This window comes from Staurois parvus, unplaced genomic scaffold (assembly GCF_062004578.1).
Source record: "Staurois parvus isolate SC_StPar_1 unplaced genomic scaffold, SC_StPar_1.0 ptg000488l, whole genome shotgun sequence".
Classification (NCBI taxonomy): domain Eukaryota; kingdom Metazoa; phylum Chordata; class Amphibia; order Anura; family Ranidae; genus Staurois; species Staurois parvus.
The window spans coordinates 1,519,373-1,538,773 of record NW_028318284.1 but is presented as its reverse complement, the minus strand read 5'-3'; the positions used below and the strand labels follow the sequence as shown (position 1 = coordinate 1,538,773).

Here is a 19,401-nt window from a genome sequence, read left to right as displayed (position 1 = left end):
ATACTGTCACCCTAGCAGTACAGTGTCACCATGGTGACACTGTACTACTTGTGAGGGGTGAGGGGTACAGAGGTCCCGTCCGACGATCGGTGTTTCATTGTGTCCGGAGGACACAGCGGGCACCGGATCGCGGTGCTGCGCGCTCCCAGGGAGCGCGCACAAGCAGGGTGCGGGGAGGCCGTTTATAGACGGCCACCCGACCCTGCAGTGCCACCGTCCGGCCGTTTATATACAACGGCCGGTCGGGAAGTGGTTAAACAGGTGTCCAGCAGACAGCTGATTATAAAAGGGCGTTACTTAACAAAAAACCCTTCCCATTTCATGCCGTCAGCATTGGCACCACATGGAAGAGAATTGTCACAAGGCCCGAGAAAGAAAATAATTTCTTTATACAAGAAAGGTGAAGGCTACATGAAGATCAGCAAAGCTTTACTTACAGTGGGGATCGAAAGTTTGGGCACCCCAGCTAAAAATTTGTATTAATGTGCATAAAGAAGCCAAGGAAAGATGGTAAAATCTCCAAAAGGCATCAAATTACAGATTAGACATTCTTATAATATGTCAACAAAAGTTAGATTTTATTTCCATCATTTACACTTTCAAAATAACAGAAAACAAAAAAATGGCATCTGCAAAAGTTTGGGCACCCTGCAGAGTTAATATCTTGTACTGCCCCCTTTGGCAAGTATCATAGCTTGTAAACGCTTTTTGTAGCCAGCCAAGAGTCTTTCAATTCTTGTTTGAGGTATTTTTGCCCATTCTTCCTTACAAAAGTCTTCCAGTTCTTTGATATTTCTGGGCTGTCTGTCACGCACTGCTCTTTTAAGGTCTATCCATAGATTTTCAATTATGTTGAGGTCAGGAGATTGTGAAGGCCATGGCAAAACCTTCAGTTTACGCCTCTTGATGTAATCCCCCGTGGATTTCGAGGTGTGTTTAGGATCATTATCTATTTGTAGAAGCCATCCTCTCTTTAACTTCAGCTTTTTCACAGATGGCATCAAGTTACCATCCAAAATTTGCTGAAATTTTATTGAATCCATTTTTCCTTCTACTCGTGAGATGTTCCCTGTGCCACTGGCTGCAACACAACCCCAAAGCATGATTGATCCAACCCCATGCTTAACAGTTGGACAGAGGTTCTTTTCATTAAATTCTGTGCCCCTTCTTCTCCAAACGTACCTTTGCTCATTCCGGCCAAAAAGTTCAATTTTAACCTCATCGGTCCACAGAACTTGTTTCCAAAATGCATCAGGCTTGTCTATATGTTCATTTGCAAAGTTCAAACGATGATTTTTGTGGTGAGGACATAGAAGAGGTTTTCTTCTGATGACTCTTTCATGAAGACCATATTTGTACAAGTATCTCTTTATAGTGGAATAGTGTACCACAACTCCAGTGTCTGCCAGATCTTTCTGGAGGGATCGTGCAGTCAAACGTGGGTTTTGAATTGTTTTTCTCACAATCCTGCGAGCTGTTCTGTCTGATATTTTTCTTGGTATTCCAGATCTTACTTTAACTTCCACTGTTCCTGATGGCTGCCATTTCTTAATTACATTCCGAACATTGACATCTGAAAACGCTTTGCTATCTTCTTATAGCCTTCTCCACTTTGTGAGCGTCAACTATTTTCAGTTTCAGTTTTCTAGACAACTGCTTAGAAGAACCCATGGTGCTGATTGTTGGGGCAAGGTCAGATGAGTCTGGGCATTTAAAACCTTTGAGATTGACATCACCTGGTCTTCCCAGACGATGATTGAGAACAATCCATGACACTGGCAGGTCTCAGCTTTGCAAAGGGGGCAGTGCATGCTATAAATTCTGCAGGGTGCCCAAACTTTTGCAGATGCCATTTTTTTGTTTTCTGTTATTTTGAAAGTGTAAATGATGGAAATAAAATCTAACTTTTGTTGACATATTATAAGAATGTCTAATCTGTAATTTGATGCCTTTTGGAGATTTTTCCATCTTTCCTTGGCTTCTTTATGCACATTAATACAAATTTTTAGCTGGGGTGCCCAAACTTTCGATCCCCACTGTATCGGTCAGAATACTGTAGCAAAAGTGATACAAAAATTTAACAAAAATGGAACTTCAACCAACTCACAGAGACATCCAGGACATCCACAGAAGTTAACACCACAACAGGAGGGTCTCCTGATGAAAAGGGTTGAAGGAAATCGTCATGCAAATTCACTGTAGTTAGCTAAAGAAGTAGAAAGCCAAACTGGGGTGATTGTTTCCCGTGACACAATACAGCGTACCCTGCAGAGGAATGACATGCATCAGTGTCATCCATGAAGGAAGCCTCTCCTAAAGCCCATGCACAAAAAAGCCTACCTAGAATTTCCCAGGGCCCATGCTGAAAAAGAAGACTACTGGGACTCTGTACTCTTGAATGTTGAGACCAAGATAAATGTTTTGGAACTGATGGCTTCAAAACTGTATGGCTTCAGAAAGGTGAGGAGTACAAAGAAAAATGCATGGCGCCTACACTGAAACATGGTGGTGGCAATGTTCTTCTGTGGGGCTGAATGAGTGCTGCTGGTGTCGGGGAGCTGCATTTCATTGATGGTATCATGAATTCACAGATGTATCGCTTTATATCGAAAGAGAAGATGCTGTCATCTCTCCGTGCCCTTGGTCTTCTTGGTCACTTTTCCAACATGACAATGATGCAAAACACACGTCTAAGGCCACTGCTGCATTTCTGAAGATGAACAGGGTGAAAGTGATTCAGTGGCCAAGTATGTCTCCTGATCTGAACCCAATAGAATACCTATGGGGAATTCTGAAGAGACAAGTTGAGCATCACTGTCCCTCCAGCATCCAGGCTCTAAAACAGGTTGTTCTTGAAGAATGGAAAAAGATAGATATTGCAATATGTTGCCAATTTGTTCATTCCATGTCTAGAAGACTTGGTGCTGTCCTTACAAATCCTGGAGGTCATACAAAATACTAGATGGAGTCGTTTTTGTTGTGACGTGTATTCATTTTTGCATCAACTAATTTGAATAAAACTGAATATTTTGTAATCCAAGTTATATTATTAACCTTACTTTCATGTAATGAGCTAAGCAAATGTTATATAAAACGCAGTTGTGCCAAAATTTTGGAAATTGTTCTTGTGTTCATTGAGATATTGATTAAAATCTTACTTTTCAAAAGGGACGTACTCATTTATGCTGAGCCCTTTATATATATATATTTAGTTCGCTATAGATGACACCAGCTAACATAATTCAGGGATACTGAACTGCATAGTTATGTAACATGTTTTTCTTTTTTACAGAATGTATTTCTCTATTTAGCCAAACTAGTCATGGTATATTTTATTCACCTATGCTCCATCTGACCTTTTAACAACCAAATTCCAGTGCAAACGTATAAAGCTATGTAATGATGCACAGCCTCAAGCTGACACCTTATAAATTGGAATTCCCGGACTGGAAGCACAACGATTTTATCAGCATTTGGTGTTTGTATATATTTTTCTGGTACAAATGAGACTTTCCTGTCAGTCTTGACATAAATAAGTCTCTTTTTTTCGTGGAGATTCCTAAGGATTGTGAACCATTGCAGTCTCCTTCTGAATACTCACGTTACACTGTGTGTGGCCCATGCTTGAGGTCTGGTTTGCACATATTATATCCACGAGATGGCTAAGCCACAGAAACCACACATCCATAAACTAAAATAAGAGTGGGTAGCAGATCATTCCCTGTCTAATAGCATTGTGCTGTGATATCTTTCCAGTAAGAAAACTACAATGTATAATATAAAGTATACTACTAAAAAAGCACATTTTTCTAAAAGGAGATATTTAATTCTGGTGTAATGTTGTTAGGGTTATAGTATCTTGAACTATATGACTGTCAGATAATAGCAAAAATTCAAATTCCTTTTCGTGGTTACTGCCCTTTCCATCTTTTTTGCCCAGTTACTTTCCACATTGCCTTTTGCCAAATAAGCTTGAAATAAGAAAGGAAAGAAGAGTAATAAGAAAATAAAACCTAGCAGTGTTCAAGCTGGGAGGGTAATTTAAAATAATCTACAGCCTATTTGTACTAAAACACTTTACTCTCCCACCAGCTATCCAAGGTATGGCCTGTCACTATCCCAGTTTATCCGAGGCTTACCAAGCTGGACCTGGGATTTCATCTTAGGTGCCTGGGTCCATGTGCTTTTCATGCTTCTGCCCCTTCTTCATTATATCCTCCCCCTCCATCTCCTTACATGCCTGGATATTACTCCTGCTCCTTTCCTTTTAGAAGGACATGTCAAGGCTACCCCCTCTCCCTGATTCTGTTTATTTTGTCCATGGAACCATTAGACATAGCGATTAGAGAGAACCCCAACATAACTGGTGTCCTTAATGCCAGAGTACACTACAAAGTGAACATCTTTGCAGACAATGCTGTCCTAGTCCTCACAAACCCAATTTCCACCCTCCCGAACCTTCAAAGCACCTTACCACAGTTTACAGTTATTTCAGGCCTCCAAGTGAATCTCACCAAATCTATTGCTGTAAATATTTCGTTTTCTAAGGATGTGGTCTCACACCTCCAATCCTGTTTTTCATACTGCTGGGTGGCCTCAACATTACATTATTTAGGCATCAAATAACACTCCATTACAGTTTCCTGTTTGCTGCTACTAACCTATATTGCGCTCCTTGACCCCCCTTATGCAGTCATGGAAATGTACCTTTCTTTTATGGATAGGTTGTATTAATACAGTTAACAGTTAACACATCCTTCTAAAAGCCTTCTACTACATCTAGATTTTAAAGGTCCGGTTCCCCTCCTTTTATTTAAGTCTTCTCCAAAACTGGATCCTCACCTTTATCTTGACCTACAAATGCCTTAAGGTCCCTTGATCCACTCTTTTTAGTCATAGACTACAGGAGGGTTTGGGAGTACCTAACATGACAAAATACTACCCAGCTACCTGAATTTGACAGCTCTCAATGCTACACGTTACTTTGGATGTTTCATGCTGGGTGCTTCTAGAAATTCCAAACTGTGAGCCTACTCTTCCCATGGCTTTGCTGTGTCTTCCACATAAAGCTTGGCTATCCATCCTTTAATGTTACATAGTTTGCAATGATGGAATTTAGTTAATTACTGGGGCAACAATATTTCCCCATTCTTACCTTTATTACCAATTCTAAATAATGTACTTTTCTTCACAGGACTGGAACAACCAAGGTTCTACAAATGATGGATGACCCATGGTTTTACACATGTTTACCACTTGTCCACTCATGCTTATCCTTCTTGGGCTAACATACAAGAACTTAATGAAGTGTCCTCCTCAGAATTATCTTGATACATACACTGGATAATGGTGCTACGTCAATCTTCAGACTTTCCCTCTAGGAAAAGAGGTTTAGAACATACTTGTTACACTCTCCCGGTTCACCTAGTCTAATTTTCACTTTATATATAGTGTTGAATGGCTCCTTGTCAACGATCTCCTATAAGGAGAATTGGGATCGAGACCTTGCTACCTCTAACGACCTCAAGGATTAGAGTAAAGCCTGGACAAAAATAGCAAAATGTACCTTTAACATGACAATTCTGCAATAAGCATACAATATTCTTTTCAGGTGGTATTGGGTCCCTGCCTGCATAGCCCATACAAACCCAAATCACAGTGATAGATGTTTCAGGTGCTGTCAGCAACTTAGTGATATCCTCTCTATCTGGTGGTTATGTCCGAGACTGACTGCATTTTAGTCTACAGTCTTTAGTAAAAACCTCTAAGGATACTAAGTTAGCTTTACCACATTGCCCAATTCCAGGCATTTCTAAGTAAAATTTGCCACATACTTATTTTTGGCAGCCAAACAGATGATAGCCAAAGCCTGGAAAACACCCTTCGTCCCCTTTTAGGAAATCAAAGACCGTGTGACAACAGTAATGATTATGTAATGTGAAAATGTTCCTAAAAAATCTCAACCTAAATTTCTTAAAACATGGGAACTGTGGTTTAAATATGCTTTACCCTTAATTAACCCCTCCAGCTTAGAGCAGAACTTCTCCCAAAAAAGAAATGCTGCTTGCAAGGCTTCACTGCTGCTTTTCCTTACATAAGAGGCCAGTCCCTGCACCAGAAGCCGATTGAAGAATCGGCACGGATGAGGATATCACTGGATGCCTGGACAGGTAAGTGGCCTTATGTTAAAAGTCAGCAGCTACAGTATTTGTCACTTCTGACTTTTATTTTTTTTTTTAGGAGAAGCCTGGAGCTCCACTTTAAGTTATCTATAATTTGACATCCTAACTTGTTCCCAGGTCTGTGGGGAATTTACCCCATATCCCCTTTCCCTACCTCTTTTCTCTTCTGTTGTCTCTCTTCATTTTCTTTTACCTTCTGCTTTCTTACTTTTTCTCTTATGTTCTTTATCTTCCTCCCGAGAATGCACTCTCTCTGAGATAATCTGACTTAATTGGGTCCCAACCATTTCTATATTGGTTCTATGGTCAGAATCTCAATGTTGATTTTAGTTATTTTGTTATTATTTGTCTTTCATAATGTTAAACTATTTTATGCAACTATTTTAGCCCCCTGCATTGGCATATCTGCTGTCATTTTCAGTCCTATGAAAATCAATAAAAATTAATGCACAGAAAAGCATTCTCAGAGTACTAATAAGAAATATGAGATTGCCTTCATGCATGTCAGCCTGTGTCTGACTAGTACAGAGGCAGAAACATACCTGTCCCATACCTGTCCCTTCTCTGAGTCATTCAGTGCTTCATTTTTAGCACAGAATCTGAAAAAAATAGGTATAGAGCTCTTGTTTTACATAGAAGATATGTTGGCTGCAAGTGGAAAAAAATTACAATTTTACATTTTTCATGAATAAAAAGCAGTTCAATAAGATTAAACATGTTATTTTTTGTCAGAGAACAAAATAAAAAACTAAACAATTATTTTACTTATATGGAGGTAGTAATATAATGTAAAGAGATTACATTTTGATATATAAGAATTGCTACATTTGTTTTTAGGTATTATTCAGTGGCGTCTCTAGGGTTGGTGTCACGTGGTGCGGTAAAACAAGGGTGTCACCCCCCCTGTGGGCAGGCTAGTTTCAGGCTGGCAGCACATGGTCACGGTGTGCACCCCAAACCTACTAAAGCTCCATGGCACACCATTGCCCAAATGAAACAAGGCTCAACCGCTTGCCTTCCTTATACAATGATACACTATTATTAAAGCCACTGAATGCCATGCATTACCTTGGCTCTGTTAGTGCATTTGACGCCAACTATGTGCCTACCAAGACTTTATGGCACACCATTTCTCAAATGACACAAGGCTCAAACACCTGCCTTATTTAGATTGTGATATATGGATATTGAAGGCATTGAAAGCCAAGAATTATCATGGACCTATAAGGGTCTTTCAATGTCACACATGTTCCTACTAAAGCTCCATGGCACACTATATCCTAAATTACAAAAGGCTAATCCACTTTCCTTCTTTAGATAGCGATATACTGATACTAAAGCCAATGAATGCCAATAAGTACCATGGCTCTGTAAGTGCCTTTGATGCCACTCATGTGCCTACTAAAGCCTCAAGTCATTTCACTGCCAATTGAGACAAGGATTAAGCCCTTGTCCTGTTTTGATTGCTATGTACTCCTAATCGAATGATGCCATTACTGGTTCCAATGGCATACTGTGCAATGTCATCAGTGGAACCTTTGATGGTCAACTTGAAGACCCCTGGTGGTCCTCACTCACCTGCAAACTTGAGAGAGGACATTCTTTGGAATTCAGGATTCTGCAGCCACTTCCACATCCTCCTGAAGGTCTGCCTGCCAGATTTAAGTTTGGGCTTCCTTAAAAGATCTGAGAGGGTACCCTGCAACTGGCACAGCACCCTCTGTGCAAAGATAGCCTAGGGGATGCTGTACCTTTTGAGTTCAGCTGTGATTCTCTGTGCCACTTCTTTGGTGTTGATCTCATCCAACTTTCCTGAGTTGCTCAGCTACGACCCGGGGGAGGCCTCTCATGGCTGGAGGTTAACACGGGCCTGTGAGATTGAACATGGCTTGGGTGGCCAGGGTGATGCATCCCATTGAGACATCATGGCAGATGGTGTGGTAGCCAGCCCCCCTGGGGAGGTGCTGATCGTCTCTTGCCAGCATGGCAGTGTAGGCATCAAAGTTTGGGCTGAGCATCTTGTTGTGCCTAGGTGGTCCATAGTTGTGCAGGCTCTGTTGGCTGTTGTGGATGCAGCCCAAGCCATTACCTAGAAGAGTAGCTGTCAAGGGGGACAAGCTCTGCCCCGTTCCAGTAATGTCCTTGTAGTGGCTATTCCAGGTTGTTCATGGAGGGGATCTCCCTGTCATCCCTCATCAGAGTGAAACTACCACTGACATTTCCAGAGATCCGCAGGTGGTGGTGGTGATGGTGGAACTTGTCTGACATGGTGGAGATAGGGGGCAGTGGCTGGAGTGATGTTAGATTGGTGTAGGTGCTGCTCATGCCCATCCCAGGTGGTGAGGAGTCACAGGGCATGTCCATGGCATGGTGCAAAGGAGATAGACAGAGACGGAACACATGCCACTACACATACGTGATCCCACTGCAGCCATCTTGGATTCTAGAATACAAGTTGTTTATATGATATGAATTGCCTGATTGTCATCTTTTCATTGTAAGTGCATTTACCACATTAAAGTGGTGTTTTAATCAGGTTTACACTATGGAGAGCCTGTCTTTTTCTTTTTCATGATACTCTCTGCAACCAGGGGCAGACTGACAACTCATGGGGCCCCCGGGGAATAGGGAATCATGGGGCCCCTTTGTCCTCGCCCACACTCAAGCCACACCCAAAAAAGCCTATGAAAAAGGTACCAGGGGCATCTCCTGGGGCCCCCTACTGACCTAGGGCCCTCGGGCAGTGCCCGAGTTCCCAAATGGTCACTCCGCCCCTGTCTGCAACTGAGTATATATACACAGTGATCTGATATAACACAGCAGTTTTGAGGAAAGCTGGATATCTTAGATTGATACACAAGTGCTGGTTGACCACTCTTAATTGGGGGTCAAATGATTCTGGTAAGCCTCCCTTTGTTGTACACTGAGGTGCTGAGTGGTTCATCTTGAAGAAGTTTTGGTGGAATTTGACATCCACATCTGTTATTGCCCTCATAATCGAAGAACCATTGAATTCACAGTTTTTGGCTTCACATTTGGATTCCTTTATTTTTTCAATTTGTGGTGACACATAGGAGTTTGATATATTTGCATTGCACTATTGTATTGCACATACATTTTAATTCATCTTAGCGCTGCACTATTGTGTTGTGATGTTTATTACATTATGTATTAAGATATCATGCTAGCTATGTTTTTTGACATCCAACGGAATCCTAGCACTTTTTTTTGTTCTCACTCAAGGGGGGCAGAGAGCTCAGGACAGTAGTCCCCAGTCCCATCCAGGATGAAAGCCATGCTGGAGACCATAGCGGACCTGGACGATGGAGAGGACAGATACTGGAGCATCCTCCAGTGGTGGTGGGGGCTGTGGCTGCTCATCAGATCCTGCTCATGGCTGCTCCCACCCAGTGGTTTCACTAGGGTTGTTGCTCATAGTGATGAGCCAGGACACTGATCGGCCAGCTGTGGGGGGAAGTACTGGAGGTCCTTTCAGGTTCCTCTAGCATGACAGGTGGTAAGGGATGATGTGGGACATGTGGCCTGGTGTTCCCTATGGCCAGCCCGGGCCTAGTGTCACTCCTTTGGTGATTGTCACCTGGGTGCGGTCTGCAATCCTTGCACCCCAATAGCGACGCCACTGGTATTATCAACTTACCTCGAAATCAGGTTATCACTCTTACAGTGAAAACACTGTAGCCCCTGGTCCATGGAGCTCCTTTCTAATTCTGCAGCTGCCCACACACAGAATTCAACTCCCTTACCCCAGTCACAGTAAGCAAGAGGAAGATAGGGAGAGGAGGATCTGGTTGCAGGAAGCTTTGTTAGATCTGTATTTGCAGCCACATTGAGCCAGAGGAGAGCCTTGTCCACCACCAGGGACAGCAGAGGAAAAGAAGCTGCTGGGAACCACCTGCAACTATGGATGATGTAGTCCCCGGGAGACAGTTCTCTAGCAAACTAAGGACTGGATGAGACTACAAGTCCCAGAACAACAGAGAGCTGTAGGGGGGGAAGCCGGGTCTTTGGGCAGTCTCATGTGGGATGTGAGCGCTGACCAGAGACTGGGCTGCTGAACTGAAGCACTGCCTGCTATAAGTATCAGAGAGAGACTGGGCTGCTACATCTGCACGGGGGGGACATAACTGTTGAAGGGATCCAGCGAGTAAGAGGAAAGGGGCATCACTGGTTCTGTAGGAGATCATTAATAGATGGTTTGTGTCACCACCAATGCCACTGGTTCCTGATGCCAGAGAGGAGGAGGCTCAGTTACAGACTGCAAAGTGGTGAGAGGTCGTGAGCCATAACTTCATTATCCAGTTTATAGATTTCATGGTAGTGAGAGGCCATTGGCCATAACTTCCTTATCCACTTCTTAGAGGGATAGTGTCACCTAGTTTTGAGATACAATTTGGGTATTTACACACTGTGATCATGGGATTGCTTCAATGCAGGAACTTTGGGCCCCAACCATTAATAGTACACTAGCCAGTTGGAGGGGTTTTGAGAGACTTTTAAGGACCTTTTATCTGCCAGCGCAACCCCTTTAGTTAGGACAAAGACACTTTAACCTCCCTGGCGGTATGATTATTTCAGATTTTTGGTGCTGAAAGCGGTACCATTTTTTTGCATGGAAATATGTATTTTTTTTATTGTAGGCTGTAATTTTTAGGAAAAACTCACTGAAATCTGTCCGAACAAGAGTCTAGTAAACATCCCGGGTATGATAAAATTTGAAACACAAAATCATAAATTATAATTTAATAAATAATCATAAAAATAATATAAAAATAATAAAAAATTTAATTCAATAATATAATCAAACCAAAAACACTGAAATGTGAAATAGAGCGCCAAGTTCGCACATTGCTGAGCTCAGTCACAAAATCGTTTTCAGTGTCTGATGACGAATTTCCCCCACAAATCATTATCACTCAATTCTGCAAGTGGTTCTGATTTACTATCGCTATGTAAAATGTAAAAAAATGTAAAAAAAAAAAAATGACATTTTTTAAAACTTTTAAATTTCCCGCCGCCAGCGGCGGCGGCGCCCGTACGTCCCGACGTCACAGGGACAGGACACAGAAGCCGGATGCCGGCATCGGCCGGAGGAGATGGCCGGGGACGCTGCAGGGGACACATCGTGGGAGCGCAGGGTAAGGTAAGTGAAGAACACATGCCGGAGCAGTGCCGCAGGGTAAGCCCGAGTGTAGCTCGGGGTTACCGCTTTTGGTACTGAAATGTTACCCCGAGCTACACTCGGGAATACCGCCAGGGAGGTTAAGAGGTCCTCTCATTGTTTGCACAAAATTGTTATCTGCCTCTTAAAGGTAATCACTCTGTTTCTTCACATCTTAATGTGTTACTAAACCCACAACAGTAAAATCAGACTGTATATGTAATAAAGCATGCTTGTTATACTCAGTGTGGATTCATCTTTTGCATTGTGTAAAAAGGCTGTTTGATCCTGTCTTTTCTGATCCTCCCCTTCTTCTACTGTCCCCAATCCAGCTTCTGATAGTACAGAGCTCTAGGAGTCCCTCTGCACATGCTCTGTTTGGTGTGTATTGCTAGAGATTTTTTTTTTCTTTGGGAGGGTGCATGCGATCAGCACAGGGCCAATCAGCACTGTCCAGACAGAGGGTCATGGGTTTTGCTGCCTCATATGACACTCCAAAAAAACTCTACAAGCTTTAACCAGTGTTCAGCTGGACACTGATAGAAATCACAAGACTGCTATATACTGCTGATGAGAAAAGGTGTTTAGCAGTTTAGATTTACTACAATAATTGCATTTCCATATTGTGTGTACTGTGGGAGACCAGCTATAGTGAATGCAGGGTCATGGGTTTAGAAACACTTTAAGGAGACTGCACCTTTTGCTGCGCACCAACGTAAGGGCCCTACTGAGCCGGCAGAAAAAAAAAATCAACCTTCCAGATTGTTTGTGCTTAGGGACTACATCTTCCTTAGAAGTACTGGTGTGCAGGGGATTTGACACATTTCCTAGAGATTAAGCCTAGACTTTCCTGATTGAGAGCTTATAAGTGAGCTAGCCTGAGTCTCTTGCTACTCCTACCTGTCACACTTGGGGAGTAATCTCTCATTTGCAGGGTTAAGGTTTATCTTCTCAGTCCTAAAGGACAAGTGGCCATGCTAATAAGTATATTTGTACTGTTTTGATGGGTTTCTGTGCTGAATCACCTTGTTTCATTGTGAATAGAGATGAGCGAATTATTCAAAAATTCGATTCGACTGATTCGGCGAATTCGTGAAAAAATTTCGATTCGAGTCGAATATATTCGCTGCGAATTTAACTTATAAAAGGGTGTTTCTAGGCTTCAGAGAGCATTTATATTAGTGCAGAACACTGTACTTTTAATTTAAATGCCCTTGGAGTCTGCTGGGGAAGAGAAATAATACTGACAGTCAGTATGACATGCAGATGAGTGCCGTCGATCTTAGAATCACCGCACACTTCACTCATTTGGGCAGTCACGGGCCAAAACCAGAGTGTGGAGCCACAGTGTGGCGGTGGAGGCAGCAGCAATGGGAGGCCATACAGCACCCTATGACAAAAATGGAAACCACCAGCAGTGTGAGGAGACCTGAAAGTGGCACATGGCAGAGTATGGCGATGGAGACAGCAGCAATGGGAGGCCGTACAGGGACCCATGACACACTCTGGACCTGGCAGCAGCATGAGGAGGCGGTACAGGGGCCCATGACAGATTACGGGCCTGGCAGCAGCATGAGGAGTTGGTATGGGGGCCCATGGCAGATTACAGGCCTGGCAGCAGCAATGGGAGGCCATACAGGGACCCATGATACACTCTGGACCTGGCAGCAGCATGAGGAGGCGGTACAGGGGCCCTTGACAGATTACGGGCCTGGCAGCAGCATGAGGAGTCGGTACGGGGGCCCATGACACACTCTGGACCTGGCAGCAGCATGAGGAGGCAGTACAGGGGCGCATGACAGATTATGAGCCTGGCAGCAGCAACTTGGACAGGAGGACGTTCAGCTTCTGCACCGTCGGGTGCATGCTCGCAAACTGTTGTCTCTTGGAAACGGATTCCAAGAAAGACTGCTGACGGAATCCGTGAAGAGGAGTAGCAGGAGAAGGAGCATCTGAACGAGCGGAATATGCCAACAAGCGACAACAGGGGCCCATGACAGATAACGGGCCTGGCAGCAGCATGAGGAGTCGGTACGGGGGCCCATGGCAGATTAATCTGCCAGCACCCTATGACAAAAAATGGAACACACCAGCAGTGTGTGAGGAGACCTGAAAGTGGCACATGGCAGAGTGTGGCGATGGAGACAGCAGCAATGGGAGGCCGTACAGGGACCCATGAGAGACTCTGGACCTGGCAGCAGCATGAGGAGGCGGTACAGGGGCCCATGGCAGATTAGGGGCCTGGCAGCAGCTATGGGAGGCCCGTAATCTGCCAGCACCCTATGACAAAAAATGGAACACACCAGCAGTGTGAGGAGACCTGAAAGTGGCACATGGCAGAGTGTGGCGATGGAGACAGCAGCAATGGGAGGCCGTACAGGGACCCATGAGAGACTGTGGACCTGGCAGCAGCATGAGGAGGCGGTACTGGGGCCCATGGCAGATTAGGGGCCTGGCAGCAGCAATGGGAGGCCCGTAATCTGCCAGCACCCTATGACAAAAAATGGAACACACCAGCAGTGTGAGGAGACCTGAAAGTGGCACATGGCAGAGTGTGGCGATGGAGACAGCAGCAATGGGAGGCCGTACAGGGACCCATGAGAGACTGTGGACCTGGCAGCAGCATGAGGAGGCGGTACTGGGGCCCATGGCAGATTACGGGCCTGGCAGCAGCAATGGGAGGCCCGTAATCTGCCAGCACCCTATGACAAAAAATGTAACACACCAGCAGTGTGAGGAGACCTGAAAGTGGCACATGGCAGAGTGTGGCGATGGAGACAGCAGCAATGGGAGGCGGTTCAGGGACCCATGAGACACTGTGGACCTGGCAGCAGCATGAGGAGGCGGTACAGGGGCCCATGGCAGATTAAGGCCTGGCAGCAGCAATGGGAGGCCCGTAATCTGCTAGCACCCTATGACAAAATGGAACCCTGGGCTGGGGCAGGCAGAACCGCCGTATCTTTATCACGGTTTTCCAAGGCCACCGAATGGCGACGCTGCATATGCTGACGCAACGCTGTAGTCCCAACATGGGCCCCCTGGCCACGCTTGACTTTCTGGCCACATAGTCGACATACGGCTACGTTTACTTCCTCGGGCGGCTTGACGAAAAATTGCCACACCGCCGAGTAGGAAACTTTGCCCCCGCTACTCCTCACTGGCTGACTGCTACTTCCTCCGTGCACACCGTCACCACTACTGGCCGTGGTGGTAGGCTGCAGTGGAGCTGGTGCTCTACTCCGTGGCCGTTTGCATCCACTGACACTGCTGCGACTCTGCTGCCTCCTGGCAGCAGCAATGGGAGGCCGTACAGGGACCCATGACACACTCTGGACCTGGCAGCAGCATGAAGAGGCGGTACAGGGGCCCATGGCAGATTAGGGGCCTGGAAGCAGCAATGGGAGGCCCGTAATCTGCCAACACCCTATGACAAAAAATGGAACACACCAGCAGTGTGAGGAGACCTGAAAGTGGCACATGGCATGAGACACTGTGGACCTGGCAGCAGCATGAGGAGGCGGTACAGGGGCCCATGGCAGATTAGGGGCCTGGCAGCAGCTATGGGAGGCCCGTAATCTGCCAGCACCCTATGACAAAAAATGGAACACACAGGCAGTGTGAGGAGACCTGAAAGTGGCACATGGCATGAGACACTGTGGACCTGGCAGCAGCATGAGGAGGCGGTACAGGGGCCCATGGCAGATTAGTGGCCTGGCAGCAGCTATGGGAGGCCCGTAATCTGCCAGCACCCTATGACAAAAAATGGAACACACCAGCAGTGTGTGAGGAGACCTGAAAGTGGCACATGGCAGAGTGTCACGATGGAGACAGCAGCAATGGGAGGCCGTACAGGGACCCATGAGACACTGTGGACCTGGCAGCAGCATGAGGAGGCGGTACAGGGGCCCATGGCAGATTACGGGCCTGGCAGCAGCAATGGGAGGCCCATAATCTGCCAGCACCCTATGACAAAAAATGGAACACAACAGCAGTGTGAGGAGACCTGAAAGTGGCACATGACATGAGACACTGTGGACCTGCCAGCAGCATGAGGAGGCGGTACAGGGGCCCATGGCAGATTAGGGGCCTGGCAGCAGCTATGGGAGGCCCGTAATCTGCCAGCACCCTATGACAAAAAATGGAACATACCAGCAGTGTGAGGAGACCTGAAAGTGGCACATGGCATGAGACACTGTGGACCTGGCAGCAGCATAAGGAGGCGGTACAGGGGCCCATGGCAGATTAGGGGCCTGGCAGCAGCTATGGGAGGCCCGTAATCTGCCAGCACCCTATGACAAAAAATGGAACTCACCAGCAGTGTGTGAGGAGACCTGAAAGTGGCACATGGCAGAGTGTGGCGATGGAGACAGCAGCAATGGGAGGCCGTACAGGGACCCATGAGAGACTCTGGACCTGGCAGCAGCATGAGGAGGCGGTACAGGGGCCCATGGCAGATTACGGACCTGGCAGCAGCAATGGGAGGCCCGTAATCTGCCAGCACCCTATGACAAAAAATGGAACACAACAGCAGTGTGAGGAGACCTGAAAGTGGCACATGGCATGAGACACTGTGGACCTGGCAGCAGCATGAGGAGGCGGTACAGGGGCCCTTGGCAGATTAGGGGCCTGGCAGCAGCTATGGGAGGCCCGTAATCTGCCAGCACCCTATGACAAAAAATGGAACACACCAGCAGTGTGAGGAGACCTGAAAGTGGCACATGTTTGGGGCATGATTCATGGAGGATTTAGTCAGTTGTGTCAGGAACTGGTGGTTTGAAATCCAGACTAATCCACGCCTGATTCATTTTCACAAACGTGAGTCTCTCCACACTTTGGGTGGACAGTCGTGTCCTCCGCGGAGTTACAATACCTCCTGCCGCACTAAACACGCGCTCCGATGCCACGCTACTTGCCGGGCATGACAGCCTTTCAAGGGCAAATTCAGCTAGTTGGGGCCAAAGGTCAAGTTTTGTTGCCCAGTAGTCAAGGGGATTGTCTACCTCGGTTGGCAGGGTGCTGTCCAAGTAGGCCTAAGCCTGTTGTTTGAGGTCCTGCTCCAGGTCCACCTGATGCTGCTGCTGCTGCGGCTGGTTAGTAGTTTCCTCACTGCGCTGGTGAAGAAAGCTACTCATCATCGACTGCAGACTGAGGCAGCTGCTGCTGGTGGAGCTGCCACTGCTCCTACCACCCCACCCCTCCCCTGCTGCCATGGCAGCGGAACACGAGCGCACAGGGCCCACAGTGTCTGAGGATGGACGTTGGCGCAGAAAGGCAGAGACCAGCTGATTACATAGGTGGTTATTATAGTAAGTTATTTTGGCCTCCCTCTCAGCAGGTGTGAAAAAGGCCACCATTTTTGAACGGTAGCGAGGGTCCAACAAGGTGGACAGCCAAAAGTCAACCCTCTGTCTGATGGTTATTATTCGGCTGTCGCTACGCAAGCAAGCGAGCATGCTATGGGCCATTTGTGCCAAGGAATGCAAGGGACTCCCTGCCTCCATCTCCACAGCATACTGCCACGGTGCGTCTGGGTCCTCTGTCTCCTCCTCCTCCTCCTCCTCCTCTACCAGATGCTCCTGCTCCTCCACTCCTGTCCGCTGAGTGGAAAAACCACCCATTTCACTCAATAATTCCTGAGCACCAATGTCCTCCTCTACCTCCTCCTCTTCTTCCTGTCCTGCCCCCACAGGGGTCATGTGGCGTTGAGATCTGTGCGCCACGTCTACCGCACCCTGACCAGCCATTGTTAACAGCATTTGTTCCAGGACGTGCAACAGAGGAATGACGTCGTTCATCCCATAGTCCTGCCAACTCACGAATAGCGTGGCCTCCTCAAAGGGCCTGAGCAAGCGCAGGTGTCACGCATGAGCTGCCAATGGCTGACATCTAAGTTACACAGGGAGTACCTTTATCCGCTTTTAACATCAGGAAATCTGTGATGGCCTTTCGCTGTTCGTAAAGGCGGTCTAACATATGTAGGGTTGAATTCCACCTTGTTGCAACGTCACAGCATGAGGAGTCGGTACGGGGGCCCATGGCAGATTACGGGCCTGGCAGCAGCAATGGGAGGCCCGTAATCTGCCAGCACCCTATGACAAAAAATGTAACACACCAGCAGTGTGAGGAGATCTGAAAGTGGCACATGGCAGAGTGTGGCGATGTAGACAGCAGCAATGGGAGGCCATACAGGGACCCATGAGAGACTCTGGACCTGGCAGCAGCATGAGGAGGCGGTATAGGGGCCCATGGCAGATTAGGGGCCTGGCAGCAGCTATGGGAGGCCCGTAATCTGCCAGCACCCTATGACAAAAAATGGAACACACCAGCAGTGTGAGGAAACCTGAAAGTAGCACATGGCAGAGTGTGGCGATGGAGACAGCAGCAATGGGAGGCCGTACAGGGACCCATGAGAGACTCTGGACTTGGCAGCAGCATGAGGAGGCGGTATAGGGGCCCATGGCAGATTAGGGGCCTGGCACCAGCTATGGGAGGCCCGTAATCTGCCAGCACCCTATGACAAAAAATGGAACACACCAGCAGTGTGAGGAGACCTGAAAGTGGCAAATGGCAGAGTGTGGCGATGGAGACAGCAGCAATGGGAGGCCGTACAGGGACCCATGAGAGACTCTGGACCTGGCAGCAACATGAGGAAGCGGTATAGGGGCCCATGGCAGATTAGGGGCCTGGCAGCAGCTATAGGAGGCCCGTAATCTGCCAGCACCCTATGACAAAAAATGGAACACACCAGCAGTGTGAGGAGACCTGAAAGTGGCACATGGCATGAGACACTGTGGACCTGGCAGCAGCATGAGGAGGCGGTACAGGGGCCCTTGGCAGATTAGGGGCCTGGCAGCAGCTATGGGAGGCCCGTAATCTGCCAGCACCCTATGACAAAAAATGGAACACACCAGCAGTGTGAGGAGACCTGAAAGTGGCACATGGCAGAGTGTGGCGATGGAGACAGCAGCAATGGGAGGCCGTACAGGGACCCATGAGAGACTCTGGACTTGGCAGCAGCATGAGGAGGCGGTATAGGGGCCCATGGCAGATTAGGGGCCTGGCAGCAGCTATGGGAGGCCCGTAATCTGCCAGCACCCTATGACAAAAAATAAAACACACCAGCAGTGTGAGGAGACCTGAAAGTGGCACATGGCAGAGTGTGGCGATGGAGACAGCAGCAATGGGAGGCCGTACAGGGACCCATGAGAGACTCTGGACCTGGCAGCAGCATGAGGAGGCTTTATAGGGGCCCATGGCAGATTAGGGGCCTGGCAGCAGCTATGGGAGGCCCGTAATCTGCCAGCACCCTATGACAAAAAATGTAACACACCAGCAGTGTGAGGAGACCTGAAAGTGGCACATGGCAGAGTGTGGCGATGGAGACAGCAGCAATGGGAGGCCGTACAGGGACCCATGAGAGACACTGGACTTGGCAGCAGCATGAGGAGGCGGTATAGGGGCCCATGGCAGATTAGGGGCCTGGCAGCAGCTATGGGAGGCCCGTAATCTGCCAGCACCCTATGACAAAAAATGGAACACACCAGCAGTGTGAGGAGACCTGAAAGTGGCACATGGCAGAGTGTGGCGATGGAGACAGCAGCAATGGGAGGCCGTACAGGGACCCATGAGAGACTCTGGACCTGGCAGCAGCATGAGGAGGCTGTATAGGGGCCCATGGCAGATTAGGGGCCTGGCAGCAGCTATGGGAGGCCCGTAATCTGCCAGCACCCTATGACAAAAAATGTAACATACCAGCAGTGTGAGGAGACCTGAAAGTGGCACATGGCAGAGTGTGGCGATGAGGACAGCAGCAATGGGAGGCCGTACAGGGACCCATGAGAGACTCTGGACCTGGCAGCAGCATGAGGAGGCGGTATAGGGGCCCATGGCAGATTAGGGGCCTGGCAGCAGCTATGGGAGGCCCGTAATCTGCCAGCACCCTATGACAAAAAATGGAACACACCAGCAGTGTGAGGAGACCTGAAAGTGGCACATGGCATGAGACACTGTGGACCTGGCAGCAGCATGAGGAGGCGGTAC

General features: G+C 47.4%; 1 pseudogene; it reads right to left on the bottom strand.

The window, feature by feature from the left end:
* The window catches only part of LOC149452209 (uncharacterized), a 122,372-nt pseudogene that overhangs the window by 67,573 nt on the left and 35,398 nt on the right, over window positions 1-19,401 (bottom strand).